Here is a 22,599-nt window from a genome sequence, read left to right as displayed (position 1 = left end):
ACAGCACAACTGTGGAGGAGATGGAGAAGTTTATTTCTCCACCTCCTCCATTGTTGCTGTCCATGGGAATCGCACTTAGGTGATATCCGAGTCCAGTGCAATTTCACATGCAGTCGCAGCATGCTGCATTTTTTTCCCGTCAGATTGCAATCTGATCAGAACAGGAAAAAAAATGCCATTGAGAACACAAGCATAAGATTAAATCGATAAGAATGCAGTCTGATTTTTAAGTGGAAGCGAGCCCTGATGGTAATGTTTGAGAATGTGGTTCTAGCTCTCTTCAAGTCACTGACCAGGTTCTCCCATGTAGTTCTGAGCTGATTCCTTACCTTTCTCAGAATCATCCTTACCCCATGAGGTGAGATCCTGCATGGATCACCAGACCAAGGAAGATTGACAGTCATCTTGTGCTTCTTCCATTTTCTAATAATTGTGCCAACAGTTGTAGACTTCTCACCATACTGCTTGCCAATTGTCCTGTAGCACATTCCAGCCTTGTGCAAGTCTCCAATTTTGTCCCTGGTGTCCTTAGATAGCTCTTTGGTTTTGGCCAAGGTGGAAAGATTGGAGTGTGATTTATTAAGTATGTAGACAGGTGTATTTCATACAGGTAATGAGTTCAAAAAGGTGCAATTAATCCAGGTAATGAGTGCACAGTAGGAGGGCTTCTTAAAGAAAAACAAACAGGTCTTTGCGAGCCAGAATTCCTGCTGGTTTGTAGGTATCAAATACTAATTTCATGCAATAAAATGCAATTTAATTATTTAAAAATCATACCATGTGATTTTCTGTTTTTTGTTTTTAGATTCTGTCCCTCACAGTTGAAATGTACCTAAGATAAAAATTACAGACCTCTCTATTCTTTGTAGGTGGGAAAACTTGCAAAATCGCCTGTGTATCAAATACTTATTTACCCTGCTGTATAATAATTTTGTATAATTTGTGAAGTGTAAGCATCAAGAATGCCAGCTATCGAAAAATTCCTGAAAGTCCATGAAAATTGAGAAAACATTTTCAGTGTCCATTAATTATTTATTTTGAGGTTGGTGGCACTAGAAAATTGTGACTGCAAGGCCGGAGTCACATGAACGATGACTTGATTATGTAAATTACACTCGGCAGAAGCTCTGTCAGAGTTTGAGCTGAGTGTCAGTTTACTATGATGTGATTCATTCATGAGAGAATCGTGGCATGTTGCATTACGTTTTCATGCATACCATGTGTGTATTACATGTATATTTATATGTGTTTATATAGCAGTTACACTGAATATATTCTATAATTCTATAATATTGCAGAGCCTGTCTTTGATCTATATATTTCCATATTGGGTTCAAACTTGCATTAGGGAATCCCATTTGTCTGTTTTGCTCTTGGAATAGACAAAGAGGACTCATGTCCAAAATGTACCTTCTACATAACTAATGCAACCAATAGCAGAGAAGCCCTAATGATTTTTATGGGTTCCACCTAGGTTTCATTATTTGTTAATTTTCAGAAAGGAAGACAAAAATATATAGACACACACATAATGTATATGTAGATGTAAAGCACCTTTAAAAAAAGCAGCTCTTATGCCAGTCTTCAGGCTTAGAAAGCTTTGCAAAGTTACATCATTTTGGCGCTTCTTGGCTAAAATTATTGCATTTTTGGCACCATTTTCGCCCAGCTCTGACAAAATGGGTGGAGTTAGGATGGTGGTGTGGCAACTGATGCTCTTCAAGTTCTTGACGAGCGGAAGCGTTCGCTACGCCCCAAATCTAACTCCAGCAGAGACTGGAGTAGGAATCGTGATGAGGTATACACAGCAGTGCATGCCACTTGTCCAATGCTCCTGATTCATGCATGCGCCTCTTCATGAATCAGGAGTATCTTACTCCAGCACATCTTCTCATTCAGACTGGCATGAACAACGCTGATCTTGATGTATCAGGCCCTTTGTGTTTCTGTACTATTTTTGTCCCTCTAAAAATGGTACTCATGTGGGATTCAGAAGAGCTTCCTTATTTTGGCCAGAATATCAACTAATACCTCACATATAATGCTATGTGTTTTTTGCACTTTGTATCTTTTCAGGGTGCAGTTGGGCCCACATAACTCTGTAAACTGTGGCCTCTGTTCACAGAGGATGCATTTTTTAGGTAGCACTGGGCAGCCTGATAAGAGTATGGGCATCATTAATAGGCTGTGAGCCAGATGCTCTGCATCTCCTGTGTGTGAACATTGCCGCATGCAGACCGGTATCTTTTTGTGCACTGGTGTACCAAACAGCCAATCCCTGATTGTAGGCTGGCTGTCTCATCGTTATTACTGTAGCTATCATCTTTAATTGGTCCAATCCGCCCTGTTAGTGCATTTGTTTTGAGGCCTGGGCAGGTAAAAGTCTCTGCCTTTTTCTTGGTGTTTTTCATAGATTTTTGGAGGATTTTCAAGTCTTCTTTTTGTGGTATTGATGTTAGAGTAGGACTCACAAGTGGGAGGACCCGTGACGTGGCTTGTGAGCTTCCGTATTTTGGCCAAAATATCAACTAATGCCTCACATATATTGCTATGTGTTTTTTGTACTTTATATCTTTTCAGGGTGCAGTTGGCCCAGATGGCTCTGTAAACTGTGGCCTCTGTTCACACAGTATGCATTTTAGTTAGCACTGGGCAGCCCGCCTGATCTAAGTATGGGCATCATTAAGAGGCTGTGAGCCAGATGCTCTGCATCTCCTGTGTGTGAACATTGCCGTATACAGACTGGTCTCTTTTTGTGCACTGGTGTACAAAACAGTCAATCCCTGATTGTAGGCTGGCTGTCTCATGGGTATAACTGCACCTGTGTAGCCACAATCTTTAACTGGGTCCACTGCGCCCTTTTAGTGCATTTGTTTTGAGGCCTGATAGGTCCTCTTTAAGGCTTATTTTATTTCTAAATTTAGCACTTTCTCTGCTGCATTAAGTCATGAATAATATTATGATTGGTCATGAATAATATTAAGATTGGAATATGTTTGAATATAATTTTTAACAGAAAATTTTAATGCACTGTTAATGGACTTGCAAATTTCAATTATACTTCTATCATCCAGCATGAAGAACTTTTTACCAAATTATTTTTTTCTAATTTATAGTACTTATTGAAAGAAGTAAAATCTCTTTCTATATTCCAACCCATAGAATGTGTAATTATTAGAGGGTTCCTATAAATGAAGCCAATTCTTAAGTAATATAGATAGAATTTACCAAGCTAAACAGCTTTAAAAAAATAGATGAACTTTGATATTGTCTGTTTTCCTTAAGTTTAAGAAATGGATAATTCGATCCTTCACCTGTCAACTCTAAAATAATGAGACAAAAAAAGGAAATTCACATTTGAAAGGCCAGACATTGAAAATGGAACATCATGTTCAATTTAGGATATACTACATTGGCATTTTAATGAATATGTTTTTTTCTTTCAAAGACTTTCACACACAAGTCATCCATATTGTCAAGTCAACTTTAGTTTGATATATTTAATAAGAATACTGAACCTCAGATGACTTTGTCCTTGCTTTGATGCTATCCGGATAGCGCTATTAAGGCAGCATCATTAACATAAAATGTCTCCTGAGGTATTTACATATTATAATATCTACCAGCATTTGCCATTTTTCTTGGCTGTTTTTTTAATGAAAAGAAATAAAATCAGAAAGCCTGAAAATAAATAGTAAGAGATATAGATGAGAGGATCAAGCAAAATTCAAATACGCCTGTTGACAAGGACTTTCCCAGGAAATTGTATTTGTTAAGACGTTATTCTCCACTAATTTAATGTGTTTTATTATTTTCTGGGGTCTATCCAAACCCCATAGCATAAAATAAGTAATGTATGAAAAAATACTTATACTCATCTTACAATTCAAGTCTCCGGCCCCTCCTCTGATCAACGCTACCCATTCGGTCCTCTCTGCATCTACTAATCCCCCATGACTCCTGTGCAATAGATGAATAGTTCATATTGTGACATCATGATGCCGTTCACCTCCCGTGTAGCTGCACAGACCCTTTCTAGGTGCCATGACACCTGAAACCATTTGTCTGAGATGGTTTAGTGAATCCTGAGTTGCATTGAGCAAGGGGTTGGACACAATGACCCTGGAGTTCCCTTCCAACTCTAGCATTCTATGATTTTATGAAAGTCTTGTGCAATGCGAGAGCACCAGAGATTCTATCACAAGCAGTGTGTACTCAAAAGATGCAGCAAGGACCAGACTAGTGGTAGTCAAAAACAGTGGAGCCTATGAGATGAGAGGAGTATAAAGATTTGTAATTTTTTAAAACTCTTTGATGGTAGACTATAGGTCGGAAAAATGGTGTCCATCGGCGGCTATTTTGCTGAATCCATGGAGGAGAAAATTGTAAAAATTTCTCAATATGGCAAATACGGATTTTTTTTAAAGTTTGGGTAGAATTCAAAACTAATCGAATTTATTTGCTTATCTCTAGCAAGAGTATTTTAAATAATAAGTTATTAAATGGAGGTTGTGATGATGATTTTTAAAAATTGGTGTAACTTTCCCAAGCGCTTGAAAGACCTTAGATGACGTCGCGGCTTGTGATTGGTCGCGTTGCGGTCACGTGACTGCTCCGCGACCAATCACAGGCCGCGACGTCATCTAAGGACTTTCAAGTGCTCATTCTTATGAACGGAGGCTGGCGGTTACAACCAGGGCGCGTCAGAGGGTGAGTATATCAATATTTTTTATTTTTATTCTTTATTTTACACATTAATATCGATCCCGATACCGATTCCCGATACCACAAAAGTATCGGATCTCGGTATCGGAATTCCGATACAGCAAATATCGGCCGATACCCGATACCTGCGGTATCGGAATGCTCAACACTAATCCCTAACCCTAATCTCAACCCTAACCATAATCCTAACCACAACCCTAAGCCCAACACACCACTAACCCTAATCCCAACCCTATCCATAACCCTAACCACAACTCTAACCCCAACACACCCTAACCACAAGCCTAACCCTAACACACCCCTAACTCTAATCTCAACCCTAACCATAACCCTAACCTCAAACATAAGCCCCACACACCCCTAACCCTAACCCCATCCCTAACCACAAACCTAACCCCAACACACCACTAACCCTAATCCCAACCCTAACTATAATCCTAACCACAAAACTAGCTCTAACAGACACCTAACCCTAATCCCAACCCTAAACGTATTATCAACCCTAACCCTAACCCTAATGCTAACTCTAACGCTAACCCTAATGCTAACCTTAACCCTAACCCTAACACTAACCCTAACCCTAACCTTAGCCCAACTCACTTTAGCCCAATCCTAACCCTAATGGAAAATTGGAAATATTTTTTTTTCCCCTAAGGGGGTGATAAAAGTGGGTTTTATTTACTTTTTTTAATATTGATCACTGTGCTAGGATCTATCATGGTGAGGAAAATGAACCAATAGGAAACATTTCCTATTGTTCCCCGGTGGCGACCGGCAGATCTCAGTGGGTGAACTGCGCATGAGCCCACCATTCTCTCCCGGAAGAAGATGCCAGCGGCCCAGGGGACAGCAAAGGGGGATGGCAGGGACTCCAGAGGTACAGGGGGGTGATCGGGGGACCAGGGGACCCTATTTATCTCTCCACTGATGTGCGATCACATCAGAGGAGAGAGAAATGAAATGGAAAATCTGGCTTTTTTTTTTGCGGTCGACTTTATACCGTTAATAACAGTGACACCGGGGATGGTAAAAACCAACCTGAAACATGCTCTCTGGGGTCTCAGATATGCCTGGTAGCTGAGACTCCAGAGAAATTCTGACTCTGGGGGGTGCTATAACCTTAAACCTCTGCGCCATTAAAAAGCGTCACTGTGGTTTAAGTACCCTTAACTGCCGCAGTTAAAAGATGTATTGGCTGTCGTTAAGGAGTTAATTGATTTATTTTGAATGGGGCGGGGGTGGTGATTTAAACTTTTTTATTTTTTATATTTTTAAAACCTTTTTCTAGTCTCCATGGGAGACTAGAAGCTGCAATCATCTGATTACCTGTGCTACACACAGCAGGGCTTCAGCCCTGCTCTATGTAGCAGAAATGCACACTTTCTATGAGCGCTAACCACTAAGAGGGTACTCAGGACTTATTGAAGCGCAATTAGCGTGAAACGGACGTTGCTGTTCATTGTGCTCTCCACTCTCCCCAGCTCCTTTTTTTAACAGATGAAATACAAGTCTTTTAGCAGGAACGGCAAGCGCCACCTTCTATTTCTCCTTTTCATGAACTACAGTATTATCATGTGTTTTTCTCGATGAGCACCATGTCCCTTGTACATACAGGTGCTGACCCATTTGATTGCACAAGAACTTATATAGCAGTATTTGATGTTGGTGCCAGATTTGTTCCCTTTTCCCTATACAGACTTTGGGTCCCCATGACCCTAAGGCAGCAGTGTTGGGGTGGCATCCCAAGGCAAAGGGGCTGAGACTGGCGGTAGCAAGCCTCATGGTAGACCACCAGCTGCAACCAAAATACAAGCTTTTTATCTGTGGCTGCTCTACTGGACGCTGTGGAAGATAAAGGTTGGCTCTGTGGGTGAAATTTGTAAGCTGCTTCTATTTAGGTACTGTGCCCTATGCTTTGTGTGTGAAAATTGTAAGCTGTTAATTTAGGGGCACTTTGCCCCATGCTCTGTGGGTCAAATTTGTAATTTGCTTTCTGGAGGTACTCTGTAGGTGACATTTTAACTGGACCGGCAGTAGCAAGCCTCAGTCTATGTGAGGACACTGTTAAAATTTTTAGGTTATTCATTTACTGCCTATTTTACAATGATTGCTATGATGACATACTTTTACCCCCTTTTTTGTCTGCTTTGGCAGCACTGTAGCCCTTACTCTGACCATTTTCAAGCAATTTTACAACACTGAAGTTCAGGTTCCCTTTAACTTGAATAGGGTTCGAAGTCCGGGTTCAAGTTTGGGTCCGGAGCAGGACTTTCTAAAAAGTCCACCCAAACCTGGCGAACCCAAACATCCATGGGTTCTCTCATAACTACCCTTCACCTTTATCATCACTGATAATCTGAGCTCCTTCTCCCTGTATCATCCTTACTGACTGAGCCCCCTTACCCTGTATCACCCCCTGACTGACTGAACCCTCTCTCTGGATCACGCCTAACTGACTAAAGGCTTTCATCCTCCACCATTCACATTACCTCTAACCAAATGAGGAGTGTGAGAATGTTAGAGAAAACTCAGTTTTGATATCACTCCTAACACCATACATAACTGATTAAGGGCCCCCCAACACTATTAGTGGATATGTTAACATAATATATTTGCTCCAGAATTTCTTCAATGGAGATACTGCAGCAAATTAACTACTGTAATACCCACACAGATATTGTGCAGATGATGCTACGTTTACTTCTTTGCAAATGGCGCACCTCGCACCTTTACCATAAACTTCATCCTTTGAATTGCAAAGGGTAAAATGTTTGGTTTATACTGACAGCATAAATAGTTATTTTGTGGATGAGAAATTTCATAGTTGTGAATGCCTAAGCCAAATTTAACAATGTTCATCACTATTTATTACCCCAGTTTTTCCGTACCTGTTCGATTATTTAAAAATGATCAGAAAATGGGACGTGATTACCTTTTGATGTGAAATAAAACATATTTATGAATGTCCACTATGTCCAAAGAGAAGAAAATATGTATACCCGCACTGCTGCATACACGATCACCTATCTGTGTGCTGTGAAATGCTGTACCAGTGCCTTTACCTCCTACTCATTGCATGAGCACTAGGGGTGCATAACCAAAAAAGTGCATGACATCCAAAAAGAAAAGAAAAAAAGTTGTTAGCACTCACCAAGCCCGTTGCTGTAAAAGTCTTTATTAGGACATGGACAGGGAGAACATGATGTCTAAAGGATGACAGCTGTTTCGCGCTACATGCGCTTCCACAGATCCCGATGCCTGAGAGGGGAAGTGAGGCAACAAATAACGCTGACCTAGTTCCTCCCTCCGACACCACACCTGACAACTCCCATTATAGTGACTATGAAAAAAACTTATCACAAAATAAACCAATATGACAAATCAAGTGTATAATACAACATAAACCATTAAAATATGAATACAGACAATACAAAAAGCGAAATAAACAGTGATAACGCTGTTAGCAGGAAAAATTCATAAAAAGACCAACATATCGATCTTCTTATTAAGACCCAGTGGTCCCTGAGCATTCGTGCGCATGATCCAAATCGCTTCTCTTCTTAGAAGGATCCTATTCAAATCACCGCCACTAGGTGGCGAGCTTAGAAAAGGTTTCACTGCCACCTAGTGGCGGTGATTTGAATAGGATCCTTCTAAGAAGATCGATATGTCGGTCTTTTTATGAATTTTTCCTGCTAACAGCGTTATCACAAGCCAGGGACTAAGAATATCTGCACATGTTCATTATTTGCAGAAGAAAAAGTGCTGGGTAAAATATGTGGTTTCGATGTACTATTTATGTGAGTTTTTGTGCGTTTTTGTTGTGAATTTTTCTCACTTATTAGAATGGGTGAATAATGATGCAAGAATTGACATTATGCAAATTTTTATCTGCAAGGAAAAAATAAGCAATGTGTGCATGAATCTCATCCACCTTGCTTGTACAGTACTGTAAAATGTTGCTTATTTTCCGCAACAAAAGTGGAATGTGTGCACATAGCCTTCAAATGAATTGGGGAAAGTCACAGACACTAACTAATTTATATTTATTGGTAGGTAGAGATTATAGTTAAGGAAGAAGGAAACATCCAGCTCAACGAGATAGTGAAAAAACGTGTCGTTCCTTTATTCACTTCAATAATATATGTGGAGGATAAAAACATCAGCAACAACAGGAATAAAAACAGTATCAACGCGTTTCTGGTGACAGAGCACCCTTAGTCATGATATATCATATATATCATGACTAAGGGTGCTCTGCCACCAGAAACGCATTGATACTGTTTTTATTCCTGTTGTTGCTGATGTTTTTATCCTCCACATATATTATTGAAGTGAATAAAGGAACGACACATTTTTTCACTATCTCGTTGAGCTGGATGTTTCCTTCTTCCTTGATCCTTCTACGCCCTGACACAGCGGTTCCGTGCTCTGAGTATCCAGAGATGTCAACCATGGTGAGCTGGACTTTGCTTTGAGAGATTATAGTTAACTAGCTATTGAACCCATTCTACACTCAGGTAGCTAACATTTATACCATCCTGGTGTGTGCTGCTTCCATGATGTGCCCTTATCTTTTCATGTGCTGCTACCGTCTTGCACACCCCATAGGCAGACCCTGTAGTATAAGACAGCACCCCATAGGCAGACTCTGTAGTATAAGACAGCACCCCATAAGAAGACTCTGTAGTATAAGACAGCACCCCATAGGCAGACTCTGTAGTATAAGACAGCACCCCATAGGTAGACCCTGTAGTATAAGGCAGCACCACATAGGTAGACCCTCTAGTATAAGGCAGCCACCCATAGGCAGACCCTGTAGTATAAGAGAGCACCCCATAGACAGACTCTGTAGTATAAGGCAGCACTCCCCCACAGGCAGACTCTGTAGTATAAGGCAGCAACCCCCCCAGAGGCAGACACTGTAGTATAACTCAACACTCCCCACAGGCAGACTCTGTGGTATAAGGCAGCATCCCCCACAGGCAGACTCTGAAGTATAAGGCCGCACCCCCCACAGGCAGACTCTGTAGTATAAGGCAGCCCCCATAAAGAAAAACAATAAATAAATACTCACCTCTCTTCTTCCTAGTTCCTGCGCTACTCCCTGCTCCCGCTCACCTCTGGATTGCGGGCGCCGGGCAGTGACATCATCGCGCCCCCTGTCAGTGTCGGCATCGGTGACGTCAGACGCTGATAGGGGGATGATGGGAGGAGCGTAGCGCTCCTTCCCTCATCAATGCAGTCTGCTGCATCTGCTAGATGCCGATACAGCTGACTCTGCTATGACAGGCAGGGGGCCCACTGCTGGCACCGGCCCTTCCGCCTGCTCATGGGCCCCATAGCGGCCAGGCGGTAGAGCTGGGAGATCGATTCTCAGAATCACCAATACAGTTACAGTATCTCCTGGGCCACAATACTCATCCCCTGTAGCGTAGCTCTGCTGGGTCCAGACTGCGCAGGCACGTCGCGCTTGCGGAGTCTATAAAGGGTTCAGAAAGAGTGATGCTCCCACTATTATATTATAGATAGGGGCACAGCTCTGGCTTATCAGTTTATATTTTGAATGGTGTGTAGCTAATAGTATATTAATGGTGCTTTTTAATATTTGTAGTCATAGGTGCAGTGCGGGGGATTTTTTATTCTGGAGACAATTGTATATATACAATATATGTGACCTTGCTATTTTTAGGGCTGCAGTGATCATCATGACAAGGCAAGTCATGGCTAGGAGATGTCGACATGAAGGTCTGACCAAAAGGAGAAAAAAAACCCACAAAAAACTACTCTAATCAGACGAGACATCATCGTTAAGTACCTAGATGTAATTATTTATTTATTATTATTATTTATTCTTTATACTGTGTGACTTGGAATTATCCTGTTATTTGTAAAATGACCTCCCTTAGGCCTCATTCTCACATTAGTGTCAAATGTACGTGATGTAAAAGTGCCAGATTTTTTTATCAGACCGTACACGGGCAGTCAGTTTTATAGATCCATTCACATACCTGAAAATCACAGATCTGAGAATGAGCTCTAAAATACTTTGGTTTGCTAATCAGTTAAAATACACCTTCACTGTAATTAAGGGGCATAGTCAAATTCTTAAATTCTTAAAAAACAGCCTTATTTTTTCTCCACCAAACTTTACTGTTGGCACAATGAAGGCAGGTAGGTGGTGGTCTGCCACTTCCTGACTCAGTTGCTTTGGTTCCTAAAATGCTTCCAAATTTCAGTAATACCTCACACTGTAGAATAGAAATATATTGATAAACATTTAGGAGATAAGAAATTTTATGGACGGATTTGCTGCAACAGTAGCATCCATTTGTAGGACCATGCTTGAATTCAATGAGCTATTTAGAATGACCCATATTTTCACAAATGTTTGTAAATGCAGACTGCATGGCTGTGGGCTTGATTTTATACACCTACATGAATTCATTAACTGGTGTTCCCCAATACTTTTGTCCATATACTGTGTAATTAACTTTAATTGGAAGGAGACATTAATAGAGTTATTATTCTTTTTAGTGTATTGGCACCCGTGAACCTAATGTACAAAATGTTTCATTTCTTATGTCAATGTTCTGTTATTATTTCAGTGAATAATGAAAAAAAGATGTGATCCAAAAATCTATTTAGGAAGGTAATTTATAAATACTTAATTTTAGTAAAAATAGAAATTGTGTAGTATATCAACAAGATATTTAACTGAAAAACCACTTTAATAGTTTTGAGACTGTAATCTGAAAAATAATAACTGTTAAATGCATCATGCTTACTTGTTTATCAGATATAAGACAAATTATCTGTTCATATATCTTGTTAAACCTGTTTTTTTCAAATATATATCTTGTTAGGCATATTAATTCAGCAACTGTAATTTGCCCTTTATATAATAACATTTTAGCAAAATATGCATTAAATATTTTACATATTTAGAGCATTTGGGGTTATTTTGTAATTTTATGACTGCTACTATAGAATATTAATTTTCTTTCAGTCATTCCTATTTTTCTTATTCCTTAAATATATCTTTGAATCTCTAGAATATTAAATGTACTTTGAAAGTGATAAGGTACAAAATGTGTCACTAATTATGCAATTTGCGAACTGTTCCCGCTGATCCATCTGTGCTCACTGCTTATATGCCTTTTAATAGCTCAGAAAAATACAGCCTAGGAGTCTTTCTGAACAAATGACTTATCAACACTGAAGACTTGTCAAAGGTTTGAAAGTTAGGTAATTTATGTCTTAGAAGCGGAGCTTACTATAGTATATTTAGATACTTCCCACAGCATCAAATATGTTGAACTTCTTTAACTTATTCAGCAAGAATAAATTCTGGCTAGGCAGTGAATAACTTTAATGAAGAGTGTGGCAGTTTATCAAGGACTGAATAGTTATGGCCTTATACAGTATGCCGCAGCTACCTCAATAGCTACACTGAAAATGTTCTGCATACATATTAACTGTATAAAAGTGAGAAATGTGAGTTCATCCCAGTTAGTCCTGCATAGGATTTTTACTCAATGATGGTTACATTAAAGAAAAATCATGTTTCCTTCCCTGATGAATAAAAACTGTGTTTTTTGAAAATATTAAGATTGTTTTTGTCTGTAATGTTACACAATGCGGTGTCTGGAACCAGAAAATTAAACATAATACCAGTCTATTGAGTTATCACTGCCGACCGAGATGCTCTTCATAACTGAAGAAGGTCATACATTTTTGCTTCTTTACCACTCTTGATATCACAGCAGCCCTATGTTATTCTTTTCAAACATCAAACTGGAATTACTGTAGACACAGACTAAAAATCGGTTATTATTATTTATTTATATAGCACCATTAATTCCATGGTGCTGTACATGAGAAAGGGGTTACATACAGGGTTATAAATATCGTTTACAGTAAACAAGTTTACAGTGACAGACTGGTACAGAGGGGAGAGGACCCTGTCCTTGCAGACTTACTTCTATGGGATAGTGGGGAAGAGATAGAAGGTCGGAGGTGCAGCAGCTCTGGCGGTGGTGAGGCGGCTGCTCTGGCAATGGCGAGGCGGCAGAATGGTTATTGCAGGCTGCAGGTTTTCTTGAAGAGATGGGTTTTCAGGTTCCGTCTGAAGGATCCAAGGGTGGTGGATAGTCAGACGTGTTGAGGCATGGAATTCCAGAGGATGGGGGATATTCAGGAGAAATCTTGGAGGCGGTTGTGTGAGGAACAAATAAGTGTGGAGGAGAGTGGGAGGTCTTGGGAGGATCAGAGATTACGTGAGGGAAGGTATTGGGAGATTAGTTCAGAGATATAGGGAGGGGACAGGTTGTGGATTGCTTTGTAGATCAGTGTTAGTAGTTTGAACTGGATTCGTTGCGGAATTGGGAGCCAGTGGAGGGATTTGTAAAGGGGAGAAGCAGGGGAGTAGCAAGGAGAGAGGTGGATTAGCCGGGCAGCAGAGTTGAGAACAGACTGGAGTGGTGCAAGAGAGTTAGCGGGGAAGCCACACATGAGGGTGTTGCAGTAGTCGAGGCGGAAGATGATAAGGGCATGCACAAGAGACTTAGTAGATTGTGGGGTGAGGAAGGGACGGATTCTGGCAATATTTTTGAGTTGGAGGCGACAGGAGGTGGCAAGAGTTTGAACATGTGGTTTGAAGGACAAGGCATAGTCGAGAGTTACCCCGAGGCAGCGGATTTCAGGTGCGGGAGAGAACGTGATGCCGTTTACCATAATAGATAGATCAGGTAGGGGGATACGTGAGATGGGGGAAAGATGATGAGTTCGGTTTTGTCTACATTGAGTTTTAGGAAGCGAGAGGTGAAGAAGGAGGATATGGCTGATAGACACTCCGGGATTCTGAACAGAAGAGAGGCGACATCTGAGCCAGAGAGGTAGATCTGAGTGTCGTCCGCATACAGGTGGTACTGGAAGCCATGGGACTTTGAGTTGTCCTAGGCCAAGGGTATAGATGGAAAAAAGTAGGGGCCCTAGGACAGAGCCTTGAGGGACTCCAACAGAGAGAGGGCGGGATGAGGAGGTAGTGTGGGAGTGGGAAACGCTAAATGTGCAATCGGAAAGGTATGAGGCAATCCAGGACAGGGCAAGGTTTTTGATGCCAAGGGAAGAAAGAACCTGTAGCAGTAGGCAGTGATCGACTGTGTCGAAAGCAGAGGACAGGTCAAGAAGGAGGAGTATGGAGAACTGTCTGTTAGCTTTGGCTGTGAGTAAGTCATTAGTAATTTTTGTCAGGGCAGTTTTGGTGGAGTGGTGGGGGCAGAAGCCAGATTGGAGGTTGTCAAGGAGAGAGTTAGATGAGAGGTGGGAGGAAATTTAAGCATGAACATGCTGCTCAAGGAGTTTTGAGGCAAACGGGAGCAGTGATGTGGGGCGGTAGCTGGGCATAGCAGTTGGGTCAGGGTTAGTTTTTTGAGGATGGGTGTGATGGTGGCATGTTTGAAGGGAGAGGGGAAGGTACCAGAAGATAGTGATAGGTTGAAGAGATGGGTTAGGGCTGGAATGAGCATGTTAGTGAGGTTGGGGAGCAAGTGGGAGGGGATGGGGTCAAGTGCACAGGTGGTGAGGTGTGATTTGGAATAGAGGCGAGTAAGCTCTCCTTCAGTGATGTTGGAGAGGGAGGTTATTAGGGAAGGGCAGGGGTCTGGTATATGGAGTGGTTGGGGTGGTGGAACAGTTAGGGTTTGCCTTGTTTGGTCGATCTTGTTTTTGAAGTAGGTGGCAAAGTCCTCAGAGGAGATGAGGGGAGTTGGAGGTGGCAGTGGTGGGCGGAGGAGGGAGTTAAATGTGCCGAACAGTTGTTTTGGGTTGTAGGATAGTGAAGATATAAGGTTAGTGAAATTGGTCTGTTTAGTGGAGGTGAGGGCTAATTTGAAGTCGAATGTAGCTTGTTTGAAAGCAGTGAAGTCATCTGGCAGGCGTGTTTTCTTCCAACGTCGCTCTGCAACCCTGGATGCTTGTCGAAGTTTTTTGTGAGATTGTTATGCCAAGGTTGCCTATTGGTTCATCACACTTTGCCATGCATGAGAGGGGCAACTGAGTCTATGGCTGATGTGAGAGTGGAGTTATAGAATGCGGTGGCGCTGTCTGTGTTGTGGAGTGAAGATATGGAGGACAGGGGTAGGAGAGAGTCTGAGAGTCTGTGAATGTCTAGATGTGCGAGGTTTCTGCGTGGATGCGGTAATGGCTGGACATGGGGGGCAGGTGAGGAGGACAAGGATGAGAAGGTGAGTAGATGTTGGTCAGATAAGGGGAAGGGAGAGGTTGCGAGATTAGATAAGGAACAGAGGCGGGTGAAGATGAGGTCTAGTGTATGTCCATCTGTGTGGGTAGCTGTGGAGGACCACTGAGTGAGTCCAAAGGACGAAGTAAGGGCCAGTATCTTGGAGGCTACTGGCTGGCGGGTGTCAGTAGGGATATTAAAGTCATCCATGATGATGGTGGGGATGTCAGCGGAGAGAAAGTGAAGGAGCCAGGTGGAGAATTGGTCGATGAAGGCAGTGGCTGAGCCCGGTGGTCGGTATATGACAGCCATTTGGAGATTGGAGGGACCATAGATACGGACAGAGTGAACCTCGAAAGAAGGGAGGATAAGGGAGAGTGGGGATTATCATGGCACTCAGAATATGGGAAGTGAAGGTTATGTTATAGCAAGGTTAGTGTATTCACGGATAACTACTGGGTTCAATACTGTTGAGCTTGTGTAAAATTAATGCCTCATACTATTAAATATGATTTATATTGCTATTGGATGTAAGATCTAATATTTGGAAATCACTGAGTTGATGTATTTCTTATGCTCATATAATTTATGTAAACTTAATTTTATTTTGCTGAAGTCCCAGTCTAAAGTGAACAGTTTGAACATGCAACTGTGGAAAGAAGAGGACCGGAAGGATGGCGAGCAGCAGATGGGCTGGACAGGTAAGCGTTGAAGTGAGTATAAGATTTTTTTTTGTTTTTTTATATTTAAGTGTTTACTCCGGGGTTTCCCTGTAAATATCTGAAATACCTGATTCCAATGGAACCGAAGACGGAAGACTCCCTATAATGAGGCAGATGGGGTCACTGTGAAAACCATCTAGCCTATGATCTGCTGGTATCCGTGTTTTAGGTGTGCATAAAAGCACCGTCTGCCACAGTTTTGTGTATTTATGAAAAGAAGGACACCACTGATATTTCAGCACCTCCTTCCAGACGTAGTCCAGAGCAACTCTTCTGCATCATATAGTGAGATACAGAGATTTGGATGGAAACCCCGATGTAAGTGCTCAGTGTACAGCGCCGCATAAATGTGATCCGAAATATTATGTAAAATGTTCCCAATAAAATCTTCAACTCAATCCCCAAAAAAGCAAGTCCCTACTCAGGGCCATCATAAGTTAATGACATTACAGGGGGCTTCCACGTTACTGGCAGTACAAAGGCTCTGTAAAAGCAAAATGGCTCCTCACTCACCAAAAGAAATCCAGCAAATTCTGTACTCTGAAATCCAAATGGCCTCTTCCCTTTTGAGCCCCACAGTGTGCCTAAACTGCAGTTAGCGTCCACACTTTTTGCAATTCTGTAGCGATGAGAGTCCTCCTAATTTACGGGTGCATGTCTCCAGAAGCATGAGCTTAGTATAATGTACTGGACACTACAGTGTACAGGACACTACAATGTACAAGCATTACAATAGCAGATTTGCAATTTTCACTCGGCAACATCTACTGCTGCTTGTTTCTGGGAAACACCTATGGAGCCAAGTCATCACTACACCTGTAGATAAATTCTCAAATGGGAACATTTCCACAATTTTAGGAAAATCTGCTCTCCAGGAGGCAAATATTTTTTCGTACCTCCAGAGTCCCGCTGAGTGGCTGAGCAGTACTGTATAGCCACATATGGGGTAATGGCACATTCAGCAGGAATTGTGTGACAAATTTTGGTGCTATTTTTACTCATTTCCTCATGTGAAAATGTAAAATCTGGGGCTAAACAAAATTTCTGTGGTAAAAATGTAATAATTTTTTCTTCAGTGCCTAATGTTGTAACATGCTGAAAAAGAGAATGGAAAGCACCTCCAAAAATCATACATTGATCTAATGCCGATAGGCAAAAATATATATTACTAAACATGAGGTTCTGCATATTGCATGATCTGTCCATATTTTTCTTAGATGTGCACTCCTCCCATTTGGCACATGTGATTTTAATTAGCAGGAGACTGCAAAGAATGTGGTCTAGCCCATTTCTGCTTTCACTGGAGAGCTTGAGGAAGGTGAGTTTCAATGCTCCTTTCATTTGGTGTTGGTGCTGTGTAGCGGCCATTGTTACTGTGGTTTTGTGCTGGTTGGGCGGCACAGTCTGGAATCATGAGGACTCAGACTTGCAGCATGGGTGCTGTGAGGCACCAGGCCATCCAGCCTGCTGGTGCCTTGTCGCTGCTCTATGGTGATACGGACCCACTAAGGGGTTTGCTGTGACATGGCAGTGGGCTTCATACAGTCTGATCAGAATGTTAAACTAAGAACCTCATGTTCAGTAATATATATTTTTTGCCTAGCAGCATTAGATCAATGTATGATTTTTTGGTGCTTCATTGGCCAACAAACTCGCCTGACCTTAACCCCATAGATAATCTATGGGGTCTTGTCAAGAGGAAGATGAGAGACACCAGACCCAATAATGCAGATGAGCTGAAGGCTGCTATCAAAGCAACCTGGGCTTCCCTAACACCTCAGCCGTTCCACAGGCTGATCGCCTCCATGCCACGCAGCATTGATGCAGTAATTGATGCAAAAGGAGCCCTGACCAAGTATTGAGTTAATTTACTGCACATACATTTCAGTAGGCCAAGATTTCAGATTTAAAAATCATTTTTCAAGATGGTGTTATAAAGTATTCTAATTTACTGAGATAATGACTTTTGGGTTTTCGTTGGCTGTAAGCCATAATCATCAACATTTACAGAAATAAACACTTGAAATAGATCACTCTGGTTGTAATGACTATATGTAATACATTTCACTTTTTGTATTGAAGAGCTGAAATAAATAAACTTTTTGATGATATTCTAATTTTGTGAGAAGCACCGGTATCTCTGCTTCAGAAAGGCAACATTAATAAAACTTAGTTTTATTCAGATCTACAGCAGTATTTAGTTCAAGATGAAAAATTGGGTGAAATGTCCTCTTTAATAAAAATGATCATGCTGAAAAGCTAATTGCTTGCTTGCACAGTCTATGTATTAAAGATGCCAGATTAATCAGTAACAATCACTGGAATTACACAATTTGTGCGCTTATAATGGTAAGCAGCATTTTTTATCCCTAGACTGGCTATGCTCTTGACTGTAATACGTACACATGTAGTCAAAATTGTTGGTACCCATCATTTAATGACAGAAAAACCCACAATGGTGACATAAATAACTTGAATCTGACAAAAGTAATAATAAATAAAAGATCTAAGAAAATGAACAAATGAAAGTCAGACATTGCTTTTCAACCATGCTTCCACAGAATTTTTAAAGAAATAAAACTCATGAAATAGGCCCCCACAGAAATGATGGTACCCCTGAAAATAATATGATAAAAGTGACATGTTAAATCAAGGTGTGTCCACTAACTAGCATCACAGGTGTCTACAATCTTGGAATCAGTCAGTGGGCCTTTATATAGGGCTACAGATTCTCAATGTGCTGTTTGGTGACATGTTGTGTATCACACTCAACATGGACCAGAGGAATTGAAGGAAAGAGTTGTCTCAGGAGATTAGAAAGAAAATTATAGACAAACATGTTAAAGGTAAAAGTTGTAAGACGATCTCCAAGCAGCTTGATGTTCCTGTGACTACAATTGCACATATTATTCAGAAATTTAAGATCCAAGGGACTGTAGCAAACCTTCCTGGACTTGGCCGCAGGAGGAAAATTGATGACAAGTCAAAGAGTAAGATAATACGAATGGTAATAAAAGAGCCCAAAAAAAACTCTAAACAGATTAAAGGTGAGCTTCAAGCTCAAGGAACATCAGTGTTAAATCACACCACCCGTCGTATGAGCCAAAGTGGACTTCATGGGAGACGACCAAGGAGGACACCATTGTTGAATAAAAATCATAAAAAAGACAGACTGGAAATTGCCAACCTACATGTTGACAAGCCACAAAGCTTCTGAGAGAATGTCCTATGGATAGATGAGACAAAAATAGAACTTTTTGGCAAGGCACATCAGCTCTATGTTCACAGATGGAAAAATGAAGCATATCAAGAAAAGAACACTGTCCCTAATGTGAAACATGGAGGAGGCTTTGTTATGTTCTGGGGCTGCTTTGCTGCATCTGTCACAGGGTGTCTAGAATCTGTGCAGGGTACAATGAAATCTCAGGACTATCAAGGGATTCTAGAAATAAATGTGCTGCCCAGTGTTAGAAAGCATGGTCTCAGTCGCAGGTCATGAGTCTCACCATGAGTCTTGCAACAGGATAATGATCCAAAACACACAGCTAAAAACACCCAAGAATGGCTAAGAGGAAAACATTGGACTATTCTGAAGTGGCCTTCTATAAGCCCTGACCTAAATCCTATTGAGCATCTTTGGAAAGAACTGAAACATGCCGTCTGGAAAAGGCAACCTTCAAACATGAGACAACTGTAACATATACAGGAATCGTTTGATTGCAGTGATTACTTCAAAAGGTTTTGGAACAAAATATTAAGTTAAGGGTACCATCATTTCTGTCCAGGCCTATTTCATGAGTTTCATTTTTTTTTTAATTCTGTGGAAGCATCGTTGAAAAGCAATGTCTGACTTTTATTTGTTCATTTTCATAGATCTTTTATTTATTATTGCTTTTGTCAGATTCAAGTTATTTCTGTGACCATTGTGGGTTTTTCTGTCAATAAAGGAGGGGTTCCAACAATTTTGACCAGGTATGTATTTGCTACTCAGGAACCAAATGTGGCATTTTGAATGTGTTGAAATACACTAAGCGTTGCTCTTTAGCATGAAAGGGATTAGGAACAGATGGTCTGACAGGGTAAACTGATGTGTGATAAATCTGTGGCAGTAGAAAATATCATATTAATGTCTACTTTTTACATGTTACTAATTAACTTTGTTTAAAAAATATTTGCTTAAAAGACATTTTGAACTCAGTTATGCAAGTGGCAGGAATGAGTCGATACAGCATAAATTGTAATTAGTAAGAATTGTCTGAGCATAGTGACATATGACATCAATCAAATATTAATTATGGCTTGGTAACATCAGTGACTACAAGGAGCTTTATAATCATCTAGAACACAAGCAGATACACAAATCCTAAAATAAACAGATAATGAAAAACAGCATTTTTACATATTTGAGTTCAAATAAGTGAATTATGCAGCTATCAGTATGCAAAAATATTATGATTTAGAATATGGCAATATGAGAATATTAAATTAGATGTAATAGTAAGGCAACAAATTTAAGGTAAGTTGAAGATTTAATTAATATTTGTTATTGCCATTAAGACCCATATATTAGCAACATCACGTTTTTATGCCTTTCTTTATTGATTCCCCTCTATATATGTTCATTTATAAATTCTTGCTACCCACCCTTGACCCTCCACAGTTGCTTAGTTTATTTCACTGTCACTGCCTGCACTGCCAGACTTGAACATTTTATAACTAGTCTACCAAGCTGATTCGTGATAGACTGTACAATCCAAGCTAGACATTAATTGGTGTGTCTTGGTTTATGTAGTAACCACTATAGCATTATAAATACAAACTATATTTTGTATAGTTTAACCCCTTCACGACATGTGCTGTACTAGTACTGCACATGTCGTGCCTCCCCATTTGATATGGGCTCCAGCGGTGAGCCCACATCTTTCCCGGCACATGTCAGCTGTTTGAACAACTGACATGTGCTCGGAACAGCTGTGGGTGGAATCGCGATCAACCCACGGCTGTTAACCCATTAAATGCCGCTGTAAAACTCTGACAGAGGTATTTAATGCACGCTTCCAGTAATGTCGCCGGATATACCGCCCATCGGTGACCCTATCACATGATTGTAGGTCACCAATGGGTCGGCACGACCACCATAGGTCTCCTGCAGACTTTTATGGTCGTCAATGCAGGATTGCTATGGTGGTCGGTGCTCATATCAAGTCATCAATTCTGTTACATACAGGCGAACTGATCATCGCCTGTATGTAGCAGAGCAGATCTGGTTATGGCAGCTTCTAGTCTCCCATGGAGACTATTGAAGCATGCCAAAAGTAAAAATAAAAGTTTTTAAAAATATTAAAAAACTAAAAATATATAAAATTTCCTATCACCCCCCTTTCAGCCCATTCAAAATAAAACAAAAAAAAATCAAACATACACATATTTGTTATTGCCTCGTTCAGAATCACCTTATGAATATAAAAAAAGAATTAACCCAATCACTAAATGGCATAACGAGAAAAAAAACTAAATGCCAGAATTACGTTTCTTTGGTCGCCGCAACAATGCATTAAAATGCAATAACGGGTGATGAAAAGATCGTATCTGCAGCAATATGGTATCATTAAAAACGTCAGCTCGGCCTGCAAAAAATAAGCCTGCATCCAACCTGAGATCATGAAAAATGGAGATGCTACTGATCTCGGAAAGTGTTGCATTTTTTTTTACAAACTTTGGAATTTGTTTTCACCACTTAAATAAAAAAGAACCTAGACATGTTTGGTGTCCATAAACTTGAAATGATCTGGAGAATCATAATGACTGGTCAGTTTTAGCATTTGGTGAACATGGTAAAAAAAATCCAAAAAAACAGTTGTGGAATTGCACTTTTTTTGCAATTTCACAGCACTTGGAAATTTGTTCCTGTTTTTGAGTGCAGGATATGGTAAAACCAATGGTGTCATTAAAAAGTACAACTTGTCCCAAAAAAAACAAGCCCTCACATGGCCATATTGATGGAAAAATAAGAAAGTTATGGCTCTGGGAAGAAGAGGAGTGAAAAACAGAAGCGCAAAAACGAAAACGGGATCTGTGACGAAGGGGTTAAGGATTAATTAAATGTACTCTTATATGAAATTGACATCACTATTGTCATTATGTCTGGTTTCATGGTCAAATATCTTGTGCACATGGGAAGCTTTAGGTGGTGTTACAAAGATGTCAGTTGTTAAAGGGAACATGTAAAGAAACACTAGCTACCTGCAGATATAGTGGTAATCTGTAGATATACAGTACAGATCAAAAGTTTGGACACACCTTCTCATTTAAAGATTTTTCTGTATTTTCATTACTATGAAAATTGTAAATTCACGCTGAAGGCTCAAAACTATTAATAAACACATGTGGAATTATATACTTAACAAAAAAGTGTGAAACAACTGAAAATATTTCTTATATTCTAGGTTCTTCAAAGTAGCCACCTTTTGTTTTGATGACTGCTTTGCACACTCTTGGCATTCTCTTGATGAGCTTCAAGAGGTAGTCACTGGGAATAATCTTCCAACAATATTGAAGGAGTTCCCAGAGATGCTTAGCACTTGTTGGCCCTTTTGCCTTCACTCTGCGGTCCAGCTCACCGCAAACCATCTCGATTGGGTTCAGGTGTGGTGACTGTGGAGGCCAGGTCATCTGGCGTAGCACCCCATCACCTGGAGGTGTGTTTGGGGTCATTTTCCTGTTGAAAAATAAATGATGGTCCAACTAAACGTAAACCCGATGGAATAGCATGCCGCTGCAAGATGCTGTGGTAGCCATGCTGGTTCAGTATGCCTTCAATTTTGAATAAATCCCCAACATTGTCACCAGCAAAGCACCCCCACACCATCACACCTCCTCCTCCATGCTTCACGGTGGGAACCAGGCATG

The sequence above is a fragment of the Ranitomeya variabilis genome, chromosome 3 (genome assembly GCF_051348905.1).
Source record: "Ranitomeya variabilis isolate aRanVar5 chromosome 3, aRanVar5.hap1, whole genome shotgun sequence".
NCBI lineage: Eukaryota > Metazoa > Chordata > Amphibia > Anura > Dendrobatidae > Ranitomeya > Ranitomeya variabilis.
Note: the sequence above shows the minus strand (reverse complement) of the source record.